The following is a 24,919-nucleotide window of genomic DNA, read 5'->3' as shown; positions in this document are numbered from 1 at the left end:
AGGCCCCACTGTCGGGAGAAGGAGCGGAGAAGGCCCCACCCCACTGTCGGGAGAAGGAGCGGAGAAGGCCCCACTGTCGGGAGAAAGGAGGCCCCACTGTCGGGAGAATGAGCAGGCCCCACTGTCGGGAGAAGGAGCGGAGAAGGCCCCACTGTCGCCCCACTGTCGGGAGAAGGAGCGGAGAAGGCCCCACTGTCAGGAGAAGGAGCGGAGAAGGCCCCACTGTCGGGAGAAGGAGCGAGAAGGCCCCACTGTCAGGAGAAGGAGCGGAGAAGGCCCCACTGTCAGGAGAAGGAGCGGAGAAGGCCCCACTGTCGGGAGAAGGAGCGGAGAAGGCCCCACTGTCAGGAGAAGGAGCGGAGAAGGCCCCACTGTCAGGAGAAGGAGCGGAGAAGGCCCCACTGTCAGGAGAAGGAGCGGAGAAGGCCCCACTGTCGGGAGAAGGAGCGGAGAAGGCCCCACTGTCAGGAGAAAGCGGAGAAGGCCCCACTGTCAGGAGAAGGAGCGGAGAAGGCCCCACTGTCAGGAGAAGGAGCGGAGAAGGCCCCACTGTCGGGAGAAGGAGCGGAGAAGGCCCCACTGTCAGGGAGAAGGAGCGGAGAAGGCCCCACTGTCAGGAGAAGGAGCGGAGAAGGCCCCACTGTCAGGAGAAGGAGTGGCAACAGGAGAAAACCATAATGACGTCCTATAACTGGTTGTAGCTCCAGACTTAGACAAGAACGGAAGGGGGTATGACATAGAAATAATAAAAATAAATAAATACATGAACCATCAAAAAACTAAACATAGCAAAGTACGTCTTTGTACTTGAGGCGCTATGCCTTTTTGTCTCCCATTTGATTAATATGATTAAAATACTATATGCCAATCCCTTAGTCTGAGTTAAAACATGTAATATAGTGCCTTGCGAAAGTATTCGCCCCCCCTTGAACTTTGCGACCTTTTGCCACATTTCAGGCTTCAAACATAAAGATATAAAACTGTATTTTTTTGTGAAGAATCAACAACAAGTGGGACACAATCATGAAGTGGAACGACATTTATTGGATATTTCAAACTTTTTTAACAAATCAAAAACTGAAAAATTGGGCGTGCAAAATGATTCAGCCCCCTTAAGTTAATACTTTGTAGCGCCACCTTTTGCTGCGATTACAGCTGGAAGTCGCTTGGGGTATGTCTCTATCAGTTTTGCACATCGAGAGACTGAAATTTTTTCCCATTCCTCCTTGCAAAACAGCTCGAGCTCAGTGAGGTTGGATGGAGAGCATTTGTGAACAGCAGTTTTCAGTTCTTTCCACAGATTCTCGATTGGATTCAGGTCTGGACTTTGACTTGGCCATTCTAACACCTGGATATGTTTATTTTTGAACCATTCCATTGTAGATTTTGCTTTATGTTTTGGATCATTGTCTTGTTGGAAGACAAATCTCCGTCCCAGTCAGGTCTTTTGCAGACTCCATCAGGTTTCCTTCCAGAATAGTCCTGTATTTGGCTCCATCAATCTTCCCATCAATTTTAACCATCGTCCCTGTCCCTGCTGAAGAAAAGCAGGCCCAAACCATGATGTTGCCACCACCATGTTTGACAGTGGGGATGTTGTGTTCAGGGTGATGGGCTGTGTTGCTTTTACGCCAAACAGAATGTTTTGCATTGTTGCCAAAAAGTTCAATTTTGGTTTAATCTGACCAGAGCACCTTCTTCCACATGTTTGGTGTGTCTCACAGGTGGCTTGTGGCAAACTTTAAACAACACTTTTTATGGATATCTTTAAGAAATGGCTTTCTTCTTGCCACTCTTCCATAAAGGCCAGATTTGTGCAATATACGACTGATTGTTGTCCTATGGACAGAGTGTCCCACCTCAGCTGTAGATCTCTGCAGTTCATCCAGAGTGATCATGGGCCTCTTGGCTGCATCTCTGATCAGTCTTCTCCTTGTATGAGCTGAAAGTTTAGAGGGACGGCCAGGTCTTGGTAGATTTGCATTTCAATATTATCGCTTGCACAGTGCTCCTTGGGATGTTTAAAGCTTGGGAAATATTTTTGTATCCAAATCCGGCTTTAAACTTCTTCACAACAGTATCTTGGACCTGCCTTGTGTGTTCCTTGTTCTTCATGATGCTCTCTGCGCTTTTAACGGACCTCTGAGACTATCACAGTGCAGGTGCATTTATACGGAGACTTGATTACACACAGGTGGATTGTATTTATCATCATTAGTCATTCAGGTCAACATTGGATCATTCAGAGATCCAGTTCTCAGTCAACTTACCTGGTAAAATAATGAATAATAATAATACATTTGGCCCAGGCAATTCATCAATTGAAGGATATAACACAAATGTCCCTAAAATTGACTGATCTCATTGTTCGCAGATAGTATTTCACTGTATCTGTCTGTATCTCTATTGCTCCCAAACGTATTGAAGATCAATTCAGTTTTATCTCAAGTAATATAATGTATCTAACCAAATCAGCACTACTGCCTCTCAAGAAATAAAACAACAGTAAAAAGACAGGCTATATACAGAAGCGAGGCTATTAAAGTTACGAGGCGACATACAGACACCGGTTAGTCAGGCTGACTGAGGTAGTATGTACATGTAGATATGGTTAAAGTGACTATGCATATCTGATGAACAGAGTAGCAGTAGCATAAAATAGGGGTTAGAGGGTTGTGGGTGGAACACAATGCAGATAGCCCGGTTAGCCAATGTGTGGGAGCACTGGTTGGTCGGGCCAATTAATGTAGTATGTACATAAATGTATAGTTAAAGTGACTATGCATATGTGATAAACAGAGAGTAGCAGCAGCGTACAAAGAGGGGTTGGGGGGGTACACAATTCAGATAGTCTGGGTAGCCATTTGATTACCCCTTCAGGAGTCTTATGGCTTGAGGGTAAAAACTGTTGAGAAGCTTTTTTGTCCTAGACTTGGCACTCCGGTACCGCTTGACATGCAGTAGTAGAGAGAACAGTATGACTGGGGTGGCTGGGGTCTTAAACAGTTTTTAGGGCCTTCCTCTGACACCGCCTGGTTTAGAGGTCCTGGATGGCAGGCAGTTAGCCCCAGTGATGTACTTGGCCGTATGCACTACCCTCGCACTACCCTCTGTAGTGCCTTGTCGGTCAGAGGCAGAGCAATTGCCGTACCAGACAGTGATGCAACCAGTCAGGATGCTCTTGATGTTGCAGCTGTAGAACCTTTTGAGGATCTCAGGACCCATGCAAAATATTTTTTGTTTCCTGAGGGGGAATAGGCTTTGTCGTGCCCTCTTCATGACTGTCTTGGTGTGTTTGGACCGTTCTAGTTTGTTGTTGATGTGGACACCAAGGAATTGAAGCTCTCAACCTGCTCCACTACAGCCCTGTTGATGAGAATGGGGGTGTGCTCTGTCCTCCTTTTCCTGTAGTCCACAATATTCTCCTTAGTCTTGGTTATGTTGAGGGATAGGTTGTTGTTCTGGCACCACCTGACCAGGTCTCTGACTTCCTCCCTATAGGCTGTCTCGTCGTTGTCGTTGTCGGTGATCAGGCCTACCACTGTTGTGTCGTCTGCAAACGTAATGATGGTGTTAGTCGTGCCTGGCCATGCAGTCGTGGGTGAAAAGGGAGTACAGGAGGGGACTGAGCATGCACCCCTGGGGAGCTCCAGTGTTGAGGATCAGCATGGCAGCTGTGTTGCTACCTACCCTCACCACCTAGGGGCGGCCCGTCAGGAAGTCGTCAGGAAGTCAAGTTGCAGAGGGAGGTGTTTAGTCCCAGAGTCCTTAGCTTAGTGATGAGAGTTGAGGGTATTATGGTGTTAAACACTGAGCTGTAGTCAATGAACAGCATTCTCACGTACGTGTTCCTTTTGTCCAGGTGGGAATGAGAGGTGTAGAGTGAAATAGAGATTGCATTATCTGTGGATCTGTTTGGGTGGTATGCAAATTGGAGTGGGTCTAGGGTTTTTGGGATAATAGTGTTGATGTGAGCCATTACCAACCTTTCAAAACACTTCATGGCTACAGACGTGAGTGCTACGGGTCTATAGAAATGTAGGCAGGTTACCTTAGTGTTCATGGGCACAGGGCCTATGGTGGTCTGCTTGAAATATGTTGGTATTACAGACTTAATCAGGGACATGTTGAAAATGTCAGTGAAGACACCTAGCAGTTGGTTAGGACATGCCCGGAGCACACGTCCTGGTAATCCGTCTGGCCCAGCAGCCTTGTGTATGTTGATTTTTTTAAAGGTCTTACTCACGTCGGCTACAGAGTGATCACGCAGTCACCTGGATCAGCTGATGCTGTCATGCATGCCTCAGTGATGCTTGCCTCGAAGTGAGCATAGAAGTGATTTAGCTCATCTGGTAGGCTCGTGTCACTGGGCAGCTCGCGGCTGTGCTTCCCTTTGTAGACTGTAATAGTTTGCAAGCCCTGCCACATGAGATGATCATCAGAATCAGTGTAGTATGATTCAATCTTCGTCCTGTATTGACGCTTTACCTGTTTGATGGTTCATCGCAGGGCATAGCAGGATTTCTTGTAAACTTCCGGGTTAAAGTCCCGCACCTTTAAAGCCGCAGCTTTCAGTGTGAATGTTTCCTGTAATCCATGGCTTCTGGTTGGGGTATGTACGTACAGTCACTGTGGGGAAGACATCCTCGATGCACTTATTGATAAAGCCATTGACTGATGTGGTGTACTCCTCAATGTCACCCATATGAATCCCGGAACAAGTTCCAGTTTGTGATAGAAAAACAGTCCTGTAGTTTAGTTTCAGCTTCATCTGACCACTTTTTTATTGACTGGGTCACTGGTTCTTCCTTCTGTAATTTTTGCTTGTAAGCAGGAATCAGGAGGATAGAGTTGTGGTCGGATTTACCAAATGGTGGGTGAGGTACGCGTCTCTGTGTGTGAAGTACAGGTCATCTTGAATTTTTTTCCCTCTTGTTGCACCTTTAACATGTTGATGGAAATTTGGTAGAACTGATTTAAGTTTCCCTGCATTAATGTCTCCGGCCACTAGGAGCGCCGTCTCTGGGTGAGTGGTTTCCTGTTTGCTTATACATCTGACTGAGTGTGGTCTTAGTGCCAGCATCTGTCTGTGGTGGTAAATAAACAGCCATGGAAAGTATAGCTGAGAACTCTCTAGGCAAGTAGTGTGGCCTGCAATTTATCACAATATATGCTATTTCAGGCGAGCAAAGTATAGAGACTTCCTTAGATTTCATGCACCAGCTGTTGTTTACAAATATGCACAGAGCGCCCGTCCCCGTCCCCCCGTCCCCGTCCCCGTCTTACCGGAGTGTGCTATTTTATCTTGCCGGTGCAGTGTGTATCCCGCTAGCTATATATCCATGTCGTCATTCAGCCACGATTCCGTGAAACATAGTCTATTACAGTTTTTGATGTCCTGTTGGATATTCGTACCTCGTCTAGTTTATTGTCCAATGATTGCAAGTGGGCGAGTAGTATTGATGGTAATGGCAGCTTTCCCAGTCACCTTCGCCGGGTCCTGACCCCAAAATGAATATTTTGCCACGTCTGAATTTCTGTATTTTAATGCTTCCCTTGGCTCCCCCTTCTAGCTAATGGGATAAAATCTGTGTTGTGGTTTCAAAATGTAAACAATCCTGGATAAAATCCTGGATAAAACACATCTACAAAGAAGGAAAGACATAGGAGGGAGTTAAACCTGATTCTTCTGCACACTGTCTGAGCATACAGGGAAATATGGTGTCTCCTATTACCCTGGAAGAGGTGGTCTCCACGGATATATCCCTTAAACAATGTAATATGGTGTATTGCCCTGGAAGAGGTGGTCTCCACTGGTATATCCCTTAAACAATGTAATATGGTGTCTCCTATTGCCCTGGAAGAGGTGGTCTCCACTGATATATCCCTTAAACAATGTAATATGGTGTCTCCTATTGTCCTGGAAGAGGCAGTCTCCACTGATATATCCCTTAAACAATGTAATATGGTGTATTGTCCTGGAAGAGGTGGTCTCCACTGATATATCCCTTAAACAATGTAATATGGTGTATTGTCCTGGAAGAGGTGGTCTCCACTGATATATCCCTTAAACAATGTAATATGGTGTATTGCCCTAGAAGAGGTGGTCTCCACTGATATATCCCTTAAACAATGTAATATGGTGTATTGCCCTGGAAGAGGCAGTCTCCACTGATATATCCCTTAAACAATGTAATATGGTGTATTGCCCTGGAAGAGGCAGTCTCCACTGATATATCCCTTAAACAATGTAATATGGTGTATTGTCCTAGAAGAGGTGGTCTCCACTGATATTTCCCTTAAACAATGTAATATGGTGTATTGTCCTGGAAGAGGTGGTCTCCACTGATATATCCCTTAAACAATGTAATATGGTGTATTGTCCTGGAAGAGGTGGTCTCCACTGATATATCCCTTAAACAATGTAATATGGTGTATTGTCCTGGAAGAGGTGGTCTCCACTGATATATCCCTTAAACAATGTAATATGGTGTATTGTCCTGGAAGAGGTGGTCTCCACTGATATATCCCTTAAACAATGTAATATGGTGTATTGTCCTGGAAGAGGTAGTCTCCACTGATATATCCCTTAAACAATGCAATATGGTGTATTGTCCTGGAAGAGGTAGTCTCCACTGATATATCCCTTAAACAATGTAATATGGTGTATTGTCCTGGAAGAGGTAGTCTCCACTGATATATCCCTTAAACAATGTAATATGGTGTCTCCTATTGTCCTGGAAGAGGTGGTCTCCACTGATATATCCCTTAAACAATGTAATATGGTGTCTCCTATTGTCCTGGAAGAGGTGGTCTCCACTGATATATCCCTTAAACAATGTAATATGGTGTATTGTCCTGGAAGAGGTGGTCTCCACGGATGTAAACTACTCCTTTGTCCTATTATTGCTCAGACACTTTTGTTTGTCACATTTTTTATTACATTTTTTTTAACTGGGAATCAAATTGCCATGCACATAGTCCAATATTTCACAATAATGCCTTGTGATCTGGAGGGCGGCCCCAGTGGTCCAAATGTCCAAATCCGTACCCTTACCAATATCATGGACAATAATGGTTTGAGAACATTCCAACATTTGAAACATACATACACATTACCAGACAATTTTCTACTTAATTAAGTCAGCTATGCAGACCTATGGAGTCCCTTGGGAAACACAACTACCGAAACCTTCAATGATGGCATTTTGACATTAATTATCTTAGCTCCTGAAAGGAGCTATTAAAAAAATATGGTCAACAGATTTAATTGAATCTGAACATTTAATATTTATCTGGAACAGAATATGGAAAAATATGACCTTGTGACCTTGTGTAATCAGAACCATAAACATACATTTTAAGTTTGTTCACAGACCGTGTACTTAACACCAAGGATATACATTATGATGAAATTAGCCCCAAATCCCAACTGTTCACTGTGTCCCTTAAATCAGGTAGGTACATTTCTTCATATGATGTGGGAGTGCCCTGCAGTTGAGTGCTTCTGGGACAAAGTTAAATCATTTATTTCAAACTGCATGAATTTAAATATTCAATGATTTCCATCTATTACCAAACGATTATAGCTCCTTCAATCTCTTAATCAATCAGAGAAGATTACTGCTGGCAGGAAGGACTGCTGTCTTTAAAGGCATCAGCTTCAGGTCGGCTTGGCTGTGCTCTCATACTTCCTAAAACAATATATACCTTTATTTAACTAGGCAGTTTATGAACACATATTTATTTACAATGTCGCCTGCCTGATATAGCCCTATAGCCCTTAGAATGCAAAAGGCCTCCTGCGGGGACAGGTGCTGGAATTAAAAATAAATAAAACATTATATGGGGAGGCAGGTAGCCTATTGGTTAGAAGTTGCAAGATCAAATCCCCGAGCTTACAAGGTAAAAACCTGTCGTTCTGCCCCTGACCAAGGCAGTTAACCCACTGTTCCCAGCATCATGGGAGAAAAAAAATGTTCTTGACTGACATGTTAAATAAAGGAAAACAAGTGTTTATAAATATAACAAAACACACATCACAACAAGAGAGACACCACAACACTACATGAAGAGAGACCTAAGACAACAACATAGCCTTGCAGAAACACATGACAGTACAGAATGGCAGCAACACAACTTTGTAGCAGCACAGAACATGGTACAAACATTATTTGACAACAGCCCAAAGGGTAAGAAGGTAGAGACAACAATACATCACACAAAGCAGAGACAACAGCCCAAAGGGTAAGAAGGTAGAGACAACAATACATCACACAAAGCAGGTGGTCTCCACTGCCCTGACAACAGCCCAAAGGGTAAGAAGGTAGAGACAACAATACATCACACAAAGCAGAGACAACAGCCCAAAGGGTAAGAAGGTAGAGACAACAATACATCACACAAAGCAGAGACAACAGCCCAAAGGGTAAGAAGGTAGAGACAACAATACATCACACAAAGCAGAGACAACTGTCCATGATTGAGTTTTTGATTGGGCATGGAAATTAAACAGTCCAGTTTGAGTGTTTTTTTTGCAGCTCATTCCAGTCGCTAGCTGCAGCGAACTGAAAAGTGGAGTGACCCAGGGATGTGTGTGTGTTGGAGACCTTTAACAGAATGTGACTGGCAGACTGGCAGAAAGGATGTTGTATGTGTAGGATGATTCTGCAGTAGGTATACAGGGGGGAAGGAGGTCCCCCGCAAGGCTGCCCTCCCCGCAAGGCTGCTAACAAAGACAGCCCGCCCCCCTGCAAGGCTGCTAACAAAGACAGCCCCCCCGCAAGGCTGCTAACAAAGACAGCCCCCCAAGGCTGCTAACAAAGACAGCCCCCCCCCGCCGCAAGGCTGCTAACAAAGACAGGTGTATTGTCCAAGGCTGCTAACAAAGACACCCCCCTGCAAGGCTGCTAACAAAGACAGCCCCCCCGCAAGGCTGCTAACAAAGACAGCATCCCCCCCGCAAGGCTGCTAACAAAGACAGCCCCCCCCAAAGGCTGCTAACAAAGACAGCCCCCCATGGACAAGGCTGCTAACAAAGACAGCCCCCCCGACAAGGCTGCTAACAAAGACAGCCCCTCCCCCGTCAAGGCTGCTGACAAAGACAGCCCCCCCGCAAGGCTGCTAACAAAGACAGCCCTGAAAGGAGCTATTAAAAGGCTGCTAACAAAGATTATTATTATATTATTATATTATTATTATTATTATTATTATTATTATTATATTAAAGACAGCCCCCCCCCGCAAGGCTGCTAACAAAGACAGCCTCCCCCTCCCCCCAAGGCTGCTAACAAAGACAGCCCCAAATCCCCCCTGCAAGGCTGCTAACAAAGACAGCCCCTCCCCCGCAAGGCTGCTAACAAAGACAGCCCCCCCCCGCAAGGCTGCTAACAAAGACAGCCCCTACCCCCCCGCAAGGCTGCTAACAAAGACAGCCCCCCGCAAGGCTGCTAACAAAGACAGCCCCCCGCAAGGCTGCTAACAAAGACATATACCTTTATTTAACTAGGCTGCTAACAAAGACAGCCCCCCGCAAGGCTGCTAACAAAGACAGCCTCCCCCTCCGGGGACAGGTGCTGCTAACAAAGACAGCCCCCCTGCAAGGCTGCTAACAAAGACAGCCCCTCCCCCCGCAAGGCTGCTAACAAAGACAGCCCCCCCCCCCCGCAAGGCTGCTAACAAAGACAGCCCCTCCCCATCAAGGCTGCTAACAAAGACAGCCCCCTTGCAAGGCTGCTAACAAAGACAGCCCCCCCGCAAGGCTGCTAACAAAGACACCCCCAACAAGGCACAACACTAACAAAGACAGCCTCCCCCTCCAACATAGGCTGCTAACAAAGACAGCCCCCTGCAAGGCTGCTAACAAAGATTATTATTATATTATTATATTATTATTATTATTATTATTATTATTATATTAAAGACAGACCCCCAAAGGCAAGGCTGCTAACAAAGACACCCCCCAGCCCAAAGGCTGCTAACAAAGACAGCCTCCCCCAGAGACAACCCCCAAAGGGTAAGAAGGCTGCTAACAAAGACAGACCCCCCCTGCAAGGCTGCTAACAAAGACAGCCCCCATTCCAAGGCTGCTAACAAAGACAGCCCCTCCCCCGCAAGGCTGCTAACAAAGACAGCCCCCTGGCAAGGCTGCAACAAAGACAGCCCCCCTGCAAGGCTGCTAACAAAGACAGCCCCCCCCGCAAGGCTGCTAACAAAGACAGCCCCCCCGCAAGGCTGCTAACAAAGACAGCCTCCCCCCCCCCGCAAGGCTGCTAACAAAGACAGCCCCTCCCCGCAAGGCTGCTAACAAAGACAGCCCCCCCGCAAGGCTGCTAACAAAGACAGCCCCCCGCAAGGCTGCTAACAAAGACAGCCCCCTGCAAGGCTGCTAACAAAGACAGCCCCCCGCAAGGCTGCTAACAAAGACAGCATCCCCCCCGCAAGGCTGCTAACAAAGACAGCCCCCCCCGCAAGGCTGCTAACAAAGACAGCCCCCCCGCAAGGCTGCTAACAAAGACAGCCCCCCGCAAGGCTGCTAACAAAGACAGCCCCTCCCCCGCAAGGCTGCTGACAAAGACAGCCCCCCCGCAAGGCTGCTAACAAAGACAGCCCCCCCCGCAAGGCTGCTAACAAAGATTATTATTATATTATTATATTATTATTATTATTATTATTATTATTATATTAAAGACAGCCCCCCCGCAAGGCTGCTAACAAAGACAGCCTCCCCTCCCCCGCAAGGCTGCTAACAAAGACAGCCCCCCCCTGCAAGGCTGCTAACAAAGACAGCCCCTCCCCCGCAAGGCTGCTAACAAAGACAGCCCCCCGCAAGGCTGCTAACAAAGACAGCCCCTCCCCGCAAGGCTGCTAACAAAGACAGCCCCCGCAAGGCTGCTAACAAAGACAGCCCCCCCGCAAGGCTGCTAACAAAGACAGCCCCCCCCGCAAGGCTGCTAACAAAGACAGCCCCCCCGCAAGGCTGCTAACAAAGACAGCCTCCCCCTCCCCCCGCAAGGCTGCTAACAAAGACAGCCCCCCCCCCCTGCAAGGCTGCTAACAAAGACAGCCCCTCCCCCGCAAGGCTGCTAACAAAGACAGCCCCCCCGCAAGGCTGCTAACAAAGACAGCCCCTCCCCCCGCAAGGCTGCTAACAAAGACAGCCCCCCCCCCCGCAAGGCTGCTAACAAAGACAGCCCCCCGCAAGGCTGCTAACAAAGACAGCCCCCCCCCGCAAGGCTGCTAACAAAGACAGCCTCCCCCTGCAAGGCTGCTAACAAAGATGCAAGGCTGCTAACAAAGATTATTATTATATTATTATATTATTATTATTATTATTATTATTATATTAAAGACAGCCCCCCCGCAAGGCTGCTAACAAAGACAGCCCCCCCCCGCAAGGCTGCTAACAAAGACAGCCTCCCCCCCCCCAGCAAGGCTGCTAACAAAGACAGCCCCCCCCCTGCAAGGCTGCTAACAAAGACAGCCCCCCCCCGCAAGGCTGCTAACAAAGACAGCCTCCCCCCGCAAGGCTGCTAACAAAGACAGCCCCCCGCAAGGCTACTAACAAAGACAGCCCCCCGCAAGGCTGCTAACAAAGACAGCCCCCCCCGCAAGGCTGCTAACAAAGACAGTCCCCCCTTCAAGGCTGCTAACAAAGACCCCCCCCCCCGCCCAACGGGGCTGCCTGCCCAGACGGCATCCCAAGCCGCCTCCTCGGAGCATGCGCAGACCAGCTGACTGGTGTGTTTACGGACATATTTAATCTCACCCTATCCCAGTCTGTTGTACCCATACGCACGTTTCAAGATGGCTGCAATTGTTCCTGTTCCCAAGAAACCTAAATGACTACCGCCCCATAGCACTCACTTCTGTCATCATGAAGTGCTTTGAGAGGCTAGTCAAGGATCAAATCACTTCCACCTTACGGGCCATCCAACAGGTCCACAGATGACGCAATCGCCATCACTGCCCCATCCCATCAGGAAAAAAGGAACACCTATGTGAGAATGCTGTTCATTGTCTACAGCTCAGCATTCAACACCATAGTACCCTCCAAGCTCATTATCAATCTGGAGGACCTGGGTCTCAACCCCTCCCTGTGCAACTGAGTCTTGGACTTTCTGACGGGCCGGGTTGTAAGGCAAAAAAAAAAGGAAAAATACCAAGGGGGGTGAATACTTTCACAAGCCACTGTAACTCAAGAAATCTGTCATTATAACTTCAGGTGGCCTTTTCACAAAGATGCACGTGTAGTTCTGAGTACCGTCTTAAAAATCCAAAATCCATAATAAATTCCTGACTGTCCTCTGAACCTTCAAAATGCTTAATAACATGGAATTACACGACAGAGGAAACTCAACAAGGCACAGGGACACCATTCCAACTAAGACCAGTGAGGATACAATAAACTTTGCCATATTGAAAGCTCTGAATCTACAGCTTACTTCGATGCAGGCAATGGTCAAACAATCAGTTAAGGAATTCCTGGAGGAACTGCTTTCGGGAGAAATTCAATCACTTAAGGATATGGTGGAAGCCTCCAACACGCCTATCTTAACACCTGTGATGAGAGGCTGAGGCATGGGAGCCTGACGAGCCAGCTGAGGCTTGGGAGCCTGACGAGCCTGCTGAGGCGTGAGACCCCGATGAGCCTGCTGAGGCATGACATGGGATTGGCCTGCCGAACCAACCGAGGCAAGAAATCCTCTCGAGTCAGCTAAGACGTGGAAGCCCGACAAGCCAGCTGAGGCACCCCCGGTTCCAGACCCGACATCACCAACAAAAACAACAACAAAAAACTTCCCTGATCCTTCACATATTGGTGTCAGCATTCTGTGAGGACAGACACGGGAGACGAGAAGCAGGTACAGGAAGTGAACATTTAATTACCAACGGACAGGAACAGAATACGGACATCGTCTGGACAGGGAAAATGTAAACAACAATAATGCTGACACAGGAAACCAAAGGAAGAACAGACAGTTATAGACGTGGCTATCAACAAGGTGCAGGAGTCCCGGTGAGTCCAATGAGCATTGATGCGCATAATGATGGTGACAGATGTGCGCAGAGAGGGAGAGTGGGAGCAGGCGTGACACAAACTAAAGAAATTATAATCAGATATGTTTGGACAGTAGATTGAAGCAAAACACATCTAAGTGTGATTTATAACCGTAACTGATTAATGACTGATTTACAGAAAATTATACCAAAACACCTCACTGATTACAGTTTTGTTAAAAAAGAGAAAATCTCCCCTGGACTGTAAAATGTATAGGCACTTAAGCCTTATTACAACAAGGTCAAGGTGTTTGCAAAGGAACTTGCCATCAGATTGTGTCTGCTTGTAGGAAATCTAATTAGCGATGATCAAAGTGGGTTTATAAAGGGTCGTTTAGCATCAGACAATATTAAACATATATTTCATATCATAAATTAGTCCAAAAACGACCTACTCCCTGCTGCACTTTTTAGTTTGGATCCATAAAAAGTCTTTGAAAGGCTAGAATTGACCAATTAGGGGAGGGAGGGAGGCCTAAGGTTTTGGTAAAGGATATTTCTCCATGTTAAAAACATGCAGACTGGAAACATTCTATCTGATACTTTTTCTTTGCAAAGTTCCACAAAATGTCCATTATCACCAGTGCTCTTTGCACTGTCTTTGTAGCCCCTTGTTCAAGTGATTAGATTGGACCAACTTATTTCACCCATCAATAGTACAAGTGTCACTCTATACTCATGAAACCTTATTGTATTTCTCAGACTTTCTCTTAATTTCCCTTTCACGGATTCTGAAATGATTTACTGTTTTTGGTTCATTCTGTGAATATAAAATAATAAATAATAATACATCTATACTGGTACCCGTTACCCTGTGAAATGTCTTACTTTGCCTGCTGCATTTCCAGTAAAGTGGTATGCGGCGGCCTTTATGTACAGTGTCTTGCGAAAGTATTCATCCACTTGGCATTTTTCCCATATCATTTGATTTAAAAAAACATGCCAACCACTTTGAAGATGCAAAATATGTTTCATTTACATTACATTTACATTTAAGTCATTTAGCAGACGCTCTTATCCAGAGCGACTTACAAATTGGTGCATTCACCTTATGACATCCAGTGGAACAGTCACTTTACAATAGTGCATCTAAATCTTAAAGGGGGGTGAGAAGGATTACTTATCCTATCCTAGGTATTCCTTAAAGAGGTGGGGTTTCAGGTGTCTCCGGAAGGTGGTGATTGACTCCGCTGTCCTGGCGTCGTGAGGGAGTTTGTTCCACCATTGGGGGGCCAGAGCAGCGAACAGTTTTGACTGGGCTGAGCGGGAACTGTACTTCCTCAGTGGTAGGGAGGCGAGCAGGCCAGAGGTGGATGAACGCAGAGCCCTTGTTTGGGTGTAGGGCCTGATCAGAGCCTGGAGGTACTGAGGTGCCGTTCCCCTCACAGCTCCGTAGGCAAGCACCATGGTCTTGTAGCGGATGCGAGCTTCAACTGGAAGCCAGTGGAGAGAGCGGAGGAGCGGGGTGACGTGAGAGAACTTGGGAAGGTTGAACACCAGACGGGCTGCGGCGTTCTGGATGAGTTGTAGGGGTTTAATGGCACAGGCAGGGAGCTCAGCCAAGAGCGAATTGCAGTAATCCAGACGGGAGATGACAAGTGCCTGGATTAGGACCTGCGCCGCTTCCTGTGTGAGGCAGGGTCGTACTCTGCGGATGTTGTAGAGCATGAACCTACAGGAACGGGCCACCGCCTTGATGTTAGTTGAGAACGACAGGGTGTTGTCCAGGATCACACCAAGGTTCTTAGCGCTCTGGGAGGAGGACACAATGGAGTTGTCAACCGTGATGGCGAGATCATGGAACGGGCAGTCCTTCCCCGGAGGAAGAGCAGCTCCGTCTTGCCGAGGTTCAGCTTGAGGTGGTGATCCGTCATCCACACTGATATGTCTGCCAGACATGCAGAGATGCGAATCGCCACCTGTGAATTGTGAAACAAACAAGAAATAAGACCAAAAAAAAGAAAACTTGAGCGTGCTTACCTATTCATCCCCCCCAAAGTCAATACTTTGTAGAGCCACCTTTTGCAGCAATTACAGCTGCAAGTCTCTTGGGGTATGTCTCCATAAGCTTGGCACATCTAGCCACTGGGATTTTTGCCCATTCTTCAAGGCAAAACTGCTCCAGCTCCTTCAAGTTGGATGGGTTCCTGCTGATGTACAGCAGTCTTTAATTAAGACATACCACAGATTCTCAATTGGATTGAGTTCTGGCCTTTGACTAGGACATTTAAATGTTTCCCCTTAAACCACTCAAGTGTTGCTGTAGCAGTATGCTTAGGGTCATTGTCCTGCTGGAAGGTGAACCAGTGTCCCAGGCTCAAATCTCCCAGTCTCAAATCTCTGGAAGACTGAAACAGGTATCCCTCAATAATTTCCCTGTATTTAGAGCCACCAATCATTCCTTCAATTCTGACCAGTTTCCCAGGCCCTGCCGATGAAAAACATCCCCACAGGATGATGCTGCCACCACCATGCTTCACTGTGTGGATGGTGTTCTCGGGGTGATGAGAGGTGATGGGTTTGCACCAGACATAGTATTTTCCTTGATGGCCAAAAAGCTACATTTTAGTCTCTTCTGACCAGAGTACCTTCCTCCCTATGTTTGGGGAGTCTCCCACATGTCTTTTGGCGAACATGAAACGTGTTTTGTTAAAACATTTCTTGGAGCAATGGCTTTTTTTCTGGCCACTCTTCTTTAAATCCCAGCCCTGTGGACTGTACGGCTTAAAGTGATCCTATGGACAGATACTCCAATCTCCACTGTGTAGCTTTGCAGCTCCTTAAGGGTAATCTTTGGTCTCCTTGTTGCCTCTCCTTGCCTGGTCTGTGAGTTTTGGTGGGCGGCCCTCTCTTGGCAGGTTTGTTGTGGTACCATATTCTTTCCATTAATTTGATAATGGATTTAATGGTGCTTCGTGGGATGTTCAAAGTTTTGGATATTTTTTTATAACCCAACCCTGGTCTGTACTTCTTCACAACTTTGTCTCTGACCTGTTTGGAGAGCGCCTTGGTCTTCATGGTGCTGCTTGCTTGGTGGTTCCGCTTGCTTAGTGTTGTTGCAGACTCTGGGGCCTTTCAGAACAGGTGTATACTGTATATACTGAGATTATGTAACAGATCACCTGATACTTAGATTGCTCACAGGTGGACTTCCTTTAACTAATTATGTTTCTTATGAAGGTAATTGGTTGCACCATCTTTTTTAGGGGCTTCATTGCAAAGCAGGTGAACACATATTCCTGACGTTTACATCACTTAGGTTGGAGTAACTAAATCTTGTTTTTCAACCACTCCAAAACATTTATTGTTAACAAACTATAGTTTTGGCAAGTCGTATAGGACATCTACTTTGTGCATGGCAAAAGTAATTTTTCCAATAATTGTTTACAGACAGATTATTTCACTTATAATTCAATCTATCACAATTCCAGTGGGTCAGAAGTTTACATACACTAAGTTGACTGACTTTAAACAGCTTGTAAAATTCCAGAAAATTATATCATGGCGTTAGAAGTTCCTGATAGGCTAGTTGACATCATTTGAGTCAATTGGAAGTGTACCTGTGGATGTATTTCTAGGCCTACCTTCAAACTCAGTGTCTCTTTGCTTGACATAATGGGAAAATTAAAAGAAATCAGCTAAGACCACAGAAAAAATGGTAGACCTCCACAAGTCTGATTCATCATTGCTAGCAATTTTCAAACGCCTGAAGGTACCACATTCATCTGTACAAACAATAGTATGCAAGTTTAAACACCATGGGACCATGCAGCCATCATGCGTCTCCGTCCTGACCGGTATTCTGTCTCCTAGATACGATTGTACTGTGGTGTGAAAAGGGCAAATCAATCCCAGAACAACAGCAAAGGACCTTGTGAAGATGCTGGAGGAAACAGAGTATCTATATCCACAGTAAAACGAGTCCTATATCGACATAATCTGAAAGGCCGCTCAGCAAAAAGCCACTGCTCCAAAACCGCCATAAAAAAGCCAGACTACGGTTTGCAACTGCACATGGGGACAACGGTCATACTTTTTGGAGAAATGTCCTCTGGTTTGATGAAACAAAAATGTAACTATTTGGCTATAATGACCAACTTTATGTTTGGAGGGAAAAGGGGGAGGCTTGCAAGCCGAAGAATACCATCCCAACCGGCAGTATCAAGCTATGGGGGTGCTTTGCTGCAGGAGGGATGGTATCATAAGGATGGAAAATGATGTGGATATATTGAAACAACATCTCAAGACATTAGTCAGGAAATTAAAGCTTGGTCACGAATGGGTCTTCCAAATGTACAATGACCCCAAGCATACTTGCAAAGTTTTGGTAAATCTGCTTAAGGACAACAAAGTCAAGGTATTGGAGTGGCCATCACAAAGCCCTGACCTCAATCCCATAGAACATTTGTGATCAGAACTGAAAAAGTGTGTGCGAGCAAGGAGGCCTACCAGTTTGACTCAGTTACACAAGCTCTGTCAGGAGGAATGGGCCAAAATTCAACCAACGTATTGTGGTAAGCTTGTTGAAGGCCACCCAAAACGTTTTACCCAAGTTATTAAAGAATTTAAAGGCAATGCTACCAAATACTAATTGAGTGTAGGTAAACTTCTGACCCATTGGGAATGTGATGAAAGAAATGAAAGTTGAAATAAATCATTCTCTCTACTATTATTCTGACAGTTCACATTCTTAATGTTATTAACTGACCTAAAACAGGGGATTTTTGCTAGGATTAAATGTCAGGAATTGTGAAAAACCTTTAAATGTGTTCGGCTGAGGTGTATGTAACATTCCGACTTCAACTGTACATAGCTACAGACCTGCAACACTTTTCATCATTATTATTATGTTTTTAAACAATTCATTTTTTTCAGTTCACTTCACCAATTTGGACTATTTTGTGTTTGTCCATTACATGAAATCCCCCTAAAATAATTTTAAATTACAGGTTTTAATGAACAAATGAGGAAAAACGCCAAGAGGAGTGAATACTCTTGCAAGCCACTGTATCACGTTTCAGGGAAGACCCACATGCAGACAGTGTCTATTTCATTAACGTTTATTACTTAACACAGGGAGGCAAAACGACAAGGGCTTAGTAATCCAGATCAGAGTGCAAAAGGTACAGAATGGCAGACAGGCTCAGGTCAGGCAGAAAGGTTAAGAACCGGGAAAACAGGAAGTTGACCAAAGAAAGGCACAATGGAAAAAACGCTGGGTGGGCTTGAAGAACAAAACGCTGGGTGGGCTTGAAGAACAAAACGCTGGGTGGGCTTGAAGAACAAAACGCTGGGTGGGCTTGAAGAACAAAACGCTGGTAGGCTTGAAGAACAAAACGCTGGGTGGGCTTGAAGAACAAAACGCTGGTAGGCTTGAAGAACAAAACGCTGGGTGGGCTTGAAGAACAAAACGCTGGGTGGGCTTGAAGAACAAAACGCTGGTAGGCTTGAAGAACAAAACGCTGGGTAGGCTTGAAGAACAAAACGCTGGGTGGGCTTGAAGAACAAAACGCTGGTAGGCTTGAAGAACAAAACTTGAAGCTGGTAGGCTTGAAGAACAAAACGCTAGGTGGGCTTGAAGAACAAAACGCTGGTAGGCTTGAAGAACAAAACGCTGGTAGGCTTGAAGAACAAAACGCTGGGTGGGCTTGAAGAACAAAACGCTGGTAGGCTTGAAGAACAAAACGCTGGGTGGGCTTGAAGAACAAAACGCTGGTAGGCTTGAAGAACAAAACGCTGGTAGGCTTGAAGAACAAAACGCTGGTAGGCTTGAAGAACAAAACGCTGGTAGGCTTGAAGAACAAAACACTGGTAGGCTTGAAGAACAAAACGCTGGGTGGGCTTGAAGAACAAAACGCTGGGTGGGCTTGAAGAACAAAACGGTGGGTGGGCTTGAAGAACAAAACGCTGGTAGGCTTGAAGAACAAAACGCTGGTAGGCTTGAAGAACAAAACGCAAGGTGGGCTTGAAGAACAAAACGCTGGTAGGCTTGAAGAACAAAACGCTGGTAGGCTTGAAGAACAAAACGCTGGGTGGGCTTGAAGAACAAAACGCTGGTAGGCTTGAAGAACAAAACGCTGAAGGTGGGCTTGAAGAACAAAACGCTGGTAGGCTTGAAGAACAAAACGCTGGTAGGCTTGAAGAACAAAAAGGCTTGAAGAACAAAACGCTGGGTGGGCTTGAAGAACAAAACGCTGGTAGGCTTGAAGAACAAAACGCTGGTAGGCTTGAAGAACAAAACGCTGGGTGGGCTTGAAGAACAAAATGCTGGTAGGCTTGAAGAACAAAACGCTGGGTGGGCTTGAAGAACAAAACGCTGGGTGGGCTTGAAGAACAAAACGCTGGGTGGGCTTGAAGAACAAAACGCTGGTAGGCTTGAAGAACAAAACGCTGGTAGGCTTGAAGAACAAAACGCTGGGTGGGCTTGAAGAACAAAACGCTGGTAGGCTTGAAGAACAAAACGCTGGTAGGCTTGAAGAACAAAACGCTGGGTGGGCTTGAAGAACAAAACGCTGGTAGGCTTGAAGAACAAAACGCTGGGTGGGCTTGAAGAACAAAACGCTGGTAGGCTTGAAGAACAAAACGCTGGTAGGCTTGAAGAACAAAACGCTGGTAGGCTTGAAGAACAAAATGCTGGTAGGCTTGAAGAACAAAACGCTGGTGGGCTTGAAGAACAAAACGCTGGTGGGCTTGAAGAACAAAACGCTGGTAGGCTTGAAGAACAAAACGCTGGGTGGGCTTGAAGAACAAAACGCTGGGTGGGCTTGAAGAACAAAACGCTGGTAGGCTTGAAGAACAAAACGCTGGGTGGGCTTGAAGAACAAAACGCTGGTAGGCTTGAAGAACAAAACGCTGGTAGGCTTGAAGGCTTAGGAAGAACAAAACGCTGAAGGTGGGCTTGAAGAACAAAACGCTGGTAGGCTTGAAGAACAAAACGCTGGTAGGCTTGAAGAACAAAACGCTGGGTGGGCTTGAAGAACAAAACGCTGGTAGGCTTGAAGAACAAAACGCTGGTAGGCTTGAAGAACAAAACGCTGGGTGGGCTTGAAGAACAAAATGCTGGTAGGCTTGAAGAACAAAACGCTGGGTGGGCTTGAAGAACAAAACGCTGGGTGGGCTTGAAGAACAAAACGCTGGGTGGGCTTGAAGAACAAAACGCTGGTAGGCTTGAAGAACAAAACGCTGGTAGGCTTGAAGAACAAAACGCTGGTAGGCTTGAAGAACAAAACGCTGGGTGGGCTTGAAGAACAAAACGCTGGTAGGCTTGAAGAACAAAACGCTGGGTGGGCTTGAAGAACAAAACGCTGGTAGGCTTGAAGAACAAAATGCTGGTAGGCTTGAAGAACAAAACGCTGGGTGGGCTTGAAGAACAAAACGCTGGTAGGCTTGAAGAACAAAACGCTGGGTGTGCTTGAAGAACAAAATGCTAGGTGGGCTTGAAGAACAAAACGCTGGTATGCTTGAAGAACAAAACGCTGGTAGGCTTGAAGAACAAAACGCTGGTGGGCTTGAAGAACAAAACGCTGGTGGGCTTGAAGAACAAAACTGGTAGGCTGAAGTAGGCTTGAAGAACAAAACGCTGGGTGGGCTTGAAGAACAAAACGCTGGGTGGGCTTGAAGAACAAAACGCTGGTAGGCTTGAAGAACAAAACGCTGGTAGGCTTGAAGAACAAAACGCTGGTAGGCTTGAAGAACAAAACGCTGGGTGGGCTTGAAGAACAAAACGCTGGGTGGGCTTGAAGAACAAAACGCTGGTAGGCTTGAAGAACAAAACGCTGGTAGGCTTGAAGAACAAAACGCTGGGTGGGCTTGAAGAACAAAACGCTGGGTGGGCTTGAAGAACAAAACGCTGGGTGGGCTTGAAGAACAAAACGCTGGTAGGCTTGAAGAACAAAACGCTGGTAGGCTTGAAGAACAAAATGCTGGTAGGCTTGAAGAACAAAACGCTGGGTGGGCTTGAAGAACAAAACGCTGGTAGGCTTGAAGAACAAAACGCTGGGTGGGCTTGAAGAACAAAACGCTGGTAGGCTTGAAGAACAAAACGCTGGTAGGCTTGAAGAACAAAACGCTGGGTGGGCTTGAAGAACAAAACGCTGGTAGGCTTGAAGAACAAAACGCTGGTAGGCTTGAAGAACAAAACGCAAGGTGGGCTTGAAGAACAAAACGCTGGTAGGCTTGAAGAACAAAACGCTGGTAGGCTTGAAGAACAAAACGCTGGTAGGCTTGAAGAACAAAACGCTGGGTGGGCTTGAAGAACAAAACGCTGGTAGGCTTGAAGAACAAAACGCTGGTAGGCTTGAAGAACAAAACGCTGGTAGGCTTGAAGAACAAAACGCTGGGTGGGCTTGAAGAACAAAACGCTGGTAGGCTTGAAGAACAAAACGCTGGGTGGGCTTGAAGAACAAAACGCTGGGTGGGCTTGAAGAACAAAACGCTGGTAGGCTTGAAGAACAAAACACTGGTAGGCTTGAAGAACAAAACGCTAGGTGGGCTTGAAGAACAAAACACTGGTAGGCTTGAAGAACAAAACACTGGTAGGCTTGAAGAACAAAACACTGGTAGGCTTGAAGAACAAAACGCTGGGTGGGCTTGAAGAACAAAACGCTGGGTGGGCTTGAAGAACAAAACGCTGGTAGGCTTGAAGAACAAAACGCTGGTAGGCTTGAAGAACAAAACGCTGGTAGGCTTGAAGAACAAAACGCTGGTAGGCTTGAAGAACAAAACGCTGGTAGGCTTGAAGAACAAAACGCTGGTAGGCTTGAAGAACAAAATGCTGGTAGGCTTGAAGAACAAAACGCTAGGTGGGCTTGAAGAACAAAACGCTGGGTGGGCTTGAAGAACAAAACGCTGGTTGGCTTGAAGAACAAAACGCTGGTAGGCTTGAAGAACAAAACGCTGGTAGGCTTGAAGAACAAAACGCTGGTAGGCTTGAAGAACAAAACGCTGGGTGGGCTTGAAGAACAAAACGCTGGTAGGCTTGAAGAACAAAACGCTGGGTGTGCTTGAAGAACAAAACGCTAGGTGGGCTTGAAGAACAAAACGCTGGTATGCTTGAAGAACAAAACGCTGGTAGGCTTGAAGAACAAAACGCTGGGTGGGCTTGAAGAACAAAACGCTGGGTGGGCTTGAAGAACAAAACGCTGGTAGGCTTGAAGAACAAAACGCTGGGTGGGCTTGAAGAACAAAACGCTGGGTGGGCTTGAAGAACAAAACGCTGGTAGGCTTGAAGAACAAAACGCTGGTAGGCTTGAAGAACAAAACGCTGGTAGGCTTGAAGAACAAAACGCTGGGTGGGCTTGAAGAACAAAACGCTGGGTGGGCTTGAAGAACAAAACGCTGGTAGGCTTGAAGAACAAAACGCTGGTAGGCTTGAAGAACAAAACGCTGGGTGGGCTTGAAGAACAAAACGCTGGTAGGCTTGAAGAACAAAACGCTGGTAGGCTTGAAGAACAAAACGCTGGTAGGCTTGAAGAACAAAACGCTGGGTGGGCTTGAAGAACAAAACGCTGGTAGGCTTGAAGAACAAAACGCTGGTAGGCTTGAAGAACAAAACGCTGGGTGGGCTTGAAGAACAAAACGCTGGTAGGCTTGAAGAACAAAACGCTGGGTGGGCTTGAAGAACAAAACGCTAGGTGTGCTTGAAGAACAAAACGCTGGTAGGCTTGAAGAACAAAACGCTGGTAGGCTTGAAGAACAAAACGCTGGGTGGGCTTGAAGAACAAAACGCTGGGTGGGCTTGAAGAACAAAACGCTGGTAGGCTTGAAGAACAAAACGCTGGTAGGCTTGAAGAACAAAACGCTGGTAGGCTTGAAGAACAAAACGCTGGGTGGGCTTGAAGAACAAAACGCTGGTAGGCTTGAAGAACAAAACGCTGGGTGGGCTTGAAGAACAAAACGCTGGGTGGGCTTGAAGAACAAAACGCTGGTAGGCTTGAAGAACAAAACACTGGTAGGCTTGAAGAACAAAACGCTAGGTGGGCTTGAAGAACAAAACACTGGTAGGCTTGAAGAACAAAACACTGGTAGGCTTGAAGAACAAAACACTGGTAGGCTTGAAGAACAAAACGCTGGGTGGGCTTGAAGAACAAAACGCTGGGTGGGCTTGAAGAACAAAACGCTGGTAGGCTTGAAGAACAAAACGCTGGTAGGCTTGAAGAACAAAACGCTGGTAGGCTTGAAGAACAAAACGCTGGTATGCTTGAAGAACAAAACGCTGGTAGGCTTGAAGAACAAAACGCTGGTAGGCTTGAAGAACAAAATGCTGGTAGGCTTGAAGAACAAAACGCTAGGTGGGCTTGAAGAACAAAACGCTGGTTGGCTTGAAGAACAAAACGCTGGTAGGCTTGAAGAACAAAACACTGGTAGGCTTGAAGAACAAAACACTGGTAGGCTTGAAGAACAAAACGCTGGGTGGGCTTGAAGAACAAAACGCTGGGTGGGCTTGAAGAACAAAACGCTGGTAGGCTTGAAGAACAAAACGCTGGTAGGCTTGAAGAACAAAACGCTGGTAGGCTTGAAGAACAAAACGCTGGTATGCTTGAAGAACAAAACGCTGGTAGGCTTGAAGAACAAAACGCTGGTAGGCTTGAAGAACAAAATGCTGGTAGGCTTGAAGAACAAAACGCTAGGTGGGCTTGAAGAACAAAACGCTGGGTGGGCTTGAAGAACAAAACGCTGGTTGGCTTGAAGAACAAAACGCTGGTAGGCTTGAAGAACAAAACGCTGGTAGGCTTGAAGAACAAAACGCTGGTAGGATTGAAGAACAAAACGCTGGTAGGCTTGAAGAACAAAACGCTGGTAGGCTTGAAGAACAAAATGCTGGTAGGCTTGAAGAACAAAACGCTGGTAGGCTTGAAGAACAAAATGCTGGGTGGGCTTGAAGAACAAAACGCTGGTAGGCTTGAAGAACAAAACGCTGGTAGGCTTGAAGAACAAAACGCTGGTAGGCTTGAAGAACAAAACGCTGGGTGGGCTTGAAGAACAAAACGCTGGGTGGGCTTGAAGAACAAAACGAACTGGCAACAGACAAACAGAGAACATATAAATAAAGGGAGAGTCAGAGAGAGATATAGGACAGACAAACAGAGAACATATCAATAAAGGGAGAGTCAGAGAGAGATATAGGACAGACAATCAGAGAACATATCAATAAAGGGAGAGTCAGAGAGAGATATAGGACAGACAAACAGAGAACATATACATAAAGGGAGAGTCAGAGAGAGATATAGGAGGGTATAAAAGCCCTTGAAATAATGGAAAGATGGGCGACACCTGGACAAGTGAAACAGATCAGGGTGTGACAATATGCATACGCACCAAATTTTCCCAAGTTTGCAGAAGGAACTATGACAAACTCTTAGAGGAGATCAGCTCTGATTTGCAGAGATGATCCTCTCTTAACATCTCATTACAGGGTAGGATTGCTATATGTACTCGGTCAACTACATTTTATTTTCTCTATGCTTCTTAATTATACCACCTCCAACAAAATACTTTGAGGAAATAAAGTCAATGACCTCAAAGTATATTTGGAATGATAAAAAGCCAGGCATTCGATATGATACTAGGAGGTCTGTCTCTTCCAGATTACAAATTATATTACTGGTCTTTCCAAATAAAGTCCTTGAGAGTTTGGTCCAATGATTGTATTGCAGCTTCTTGGAGAGGCATTCGAGGAAGCACTTGCTGCACTGCAGAGAATTACAGATCTATTTTTTTCCGGTATCAAGTTAAAAACAGCATTCAAACAGTGTGGTTGTATTATTTCCAACTCACTACAAGTGTGGTACTACACTGAGAAACATATTGGTCACATGGTCACATGTGGTTCTGGTCACATGTTTTGGGAATGTCCTGAAGT

This window comes from Oncorhynchus gorbuscha, linkage group LG16 (genome assembly GCF_021184085.1).
Source record: "Oncorhynchus gorbuscha isolate QuinsamMale2020 ecotype Even-year linkage group LG16, OgorEven_v1.0, whole genome shotgun sequence".
NCBI lineage: Eukaryota > Metazoa > Chordata > Actinopteri > Salmoniformes > Salmonidae > Oncorhynchus > Oncorhynchus gorbuscha.
The sequence above is the reverse complement of the archived record's forward strand: the minus strand, read 5'-3'. Positions refer to the sequence as shown.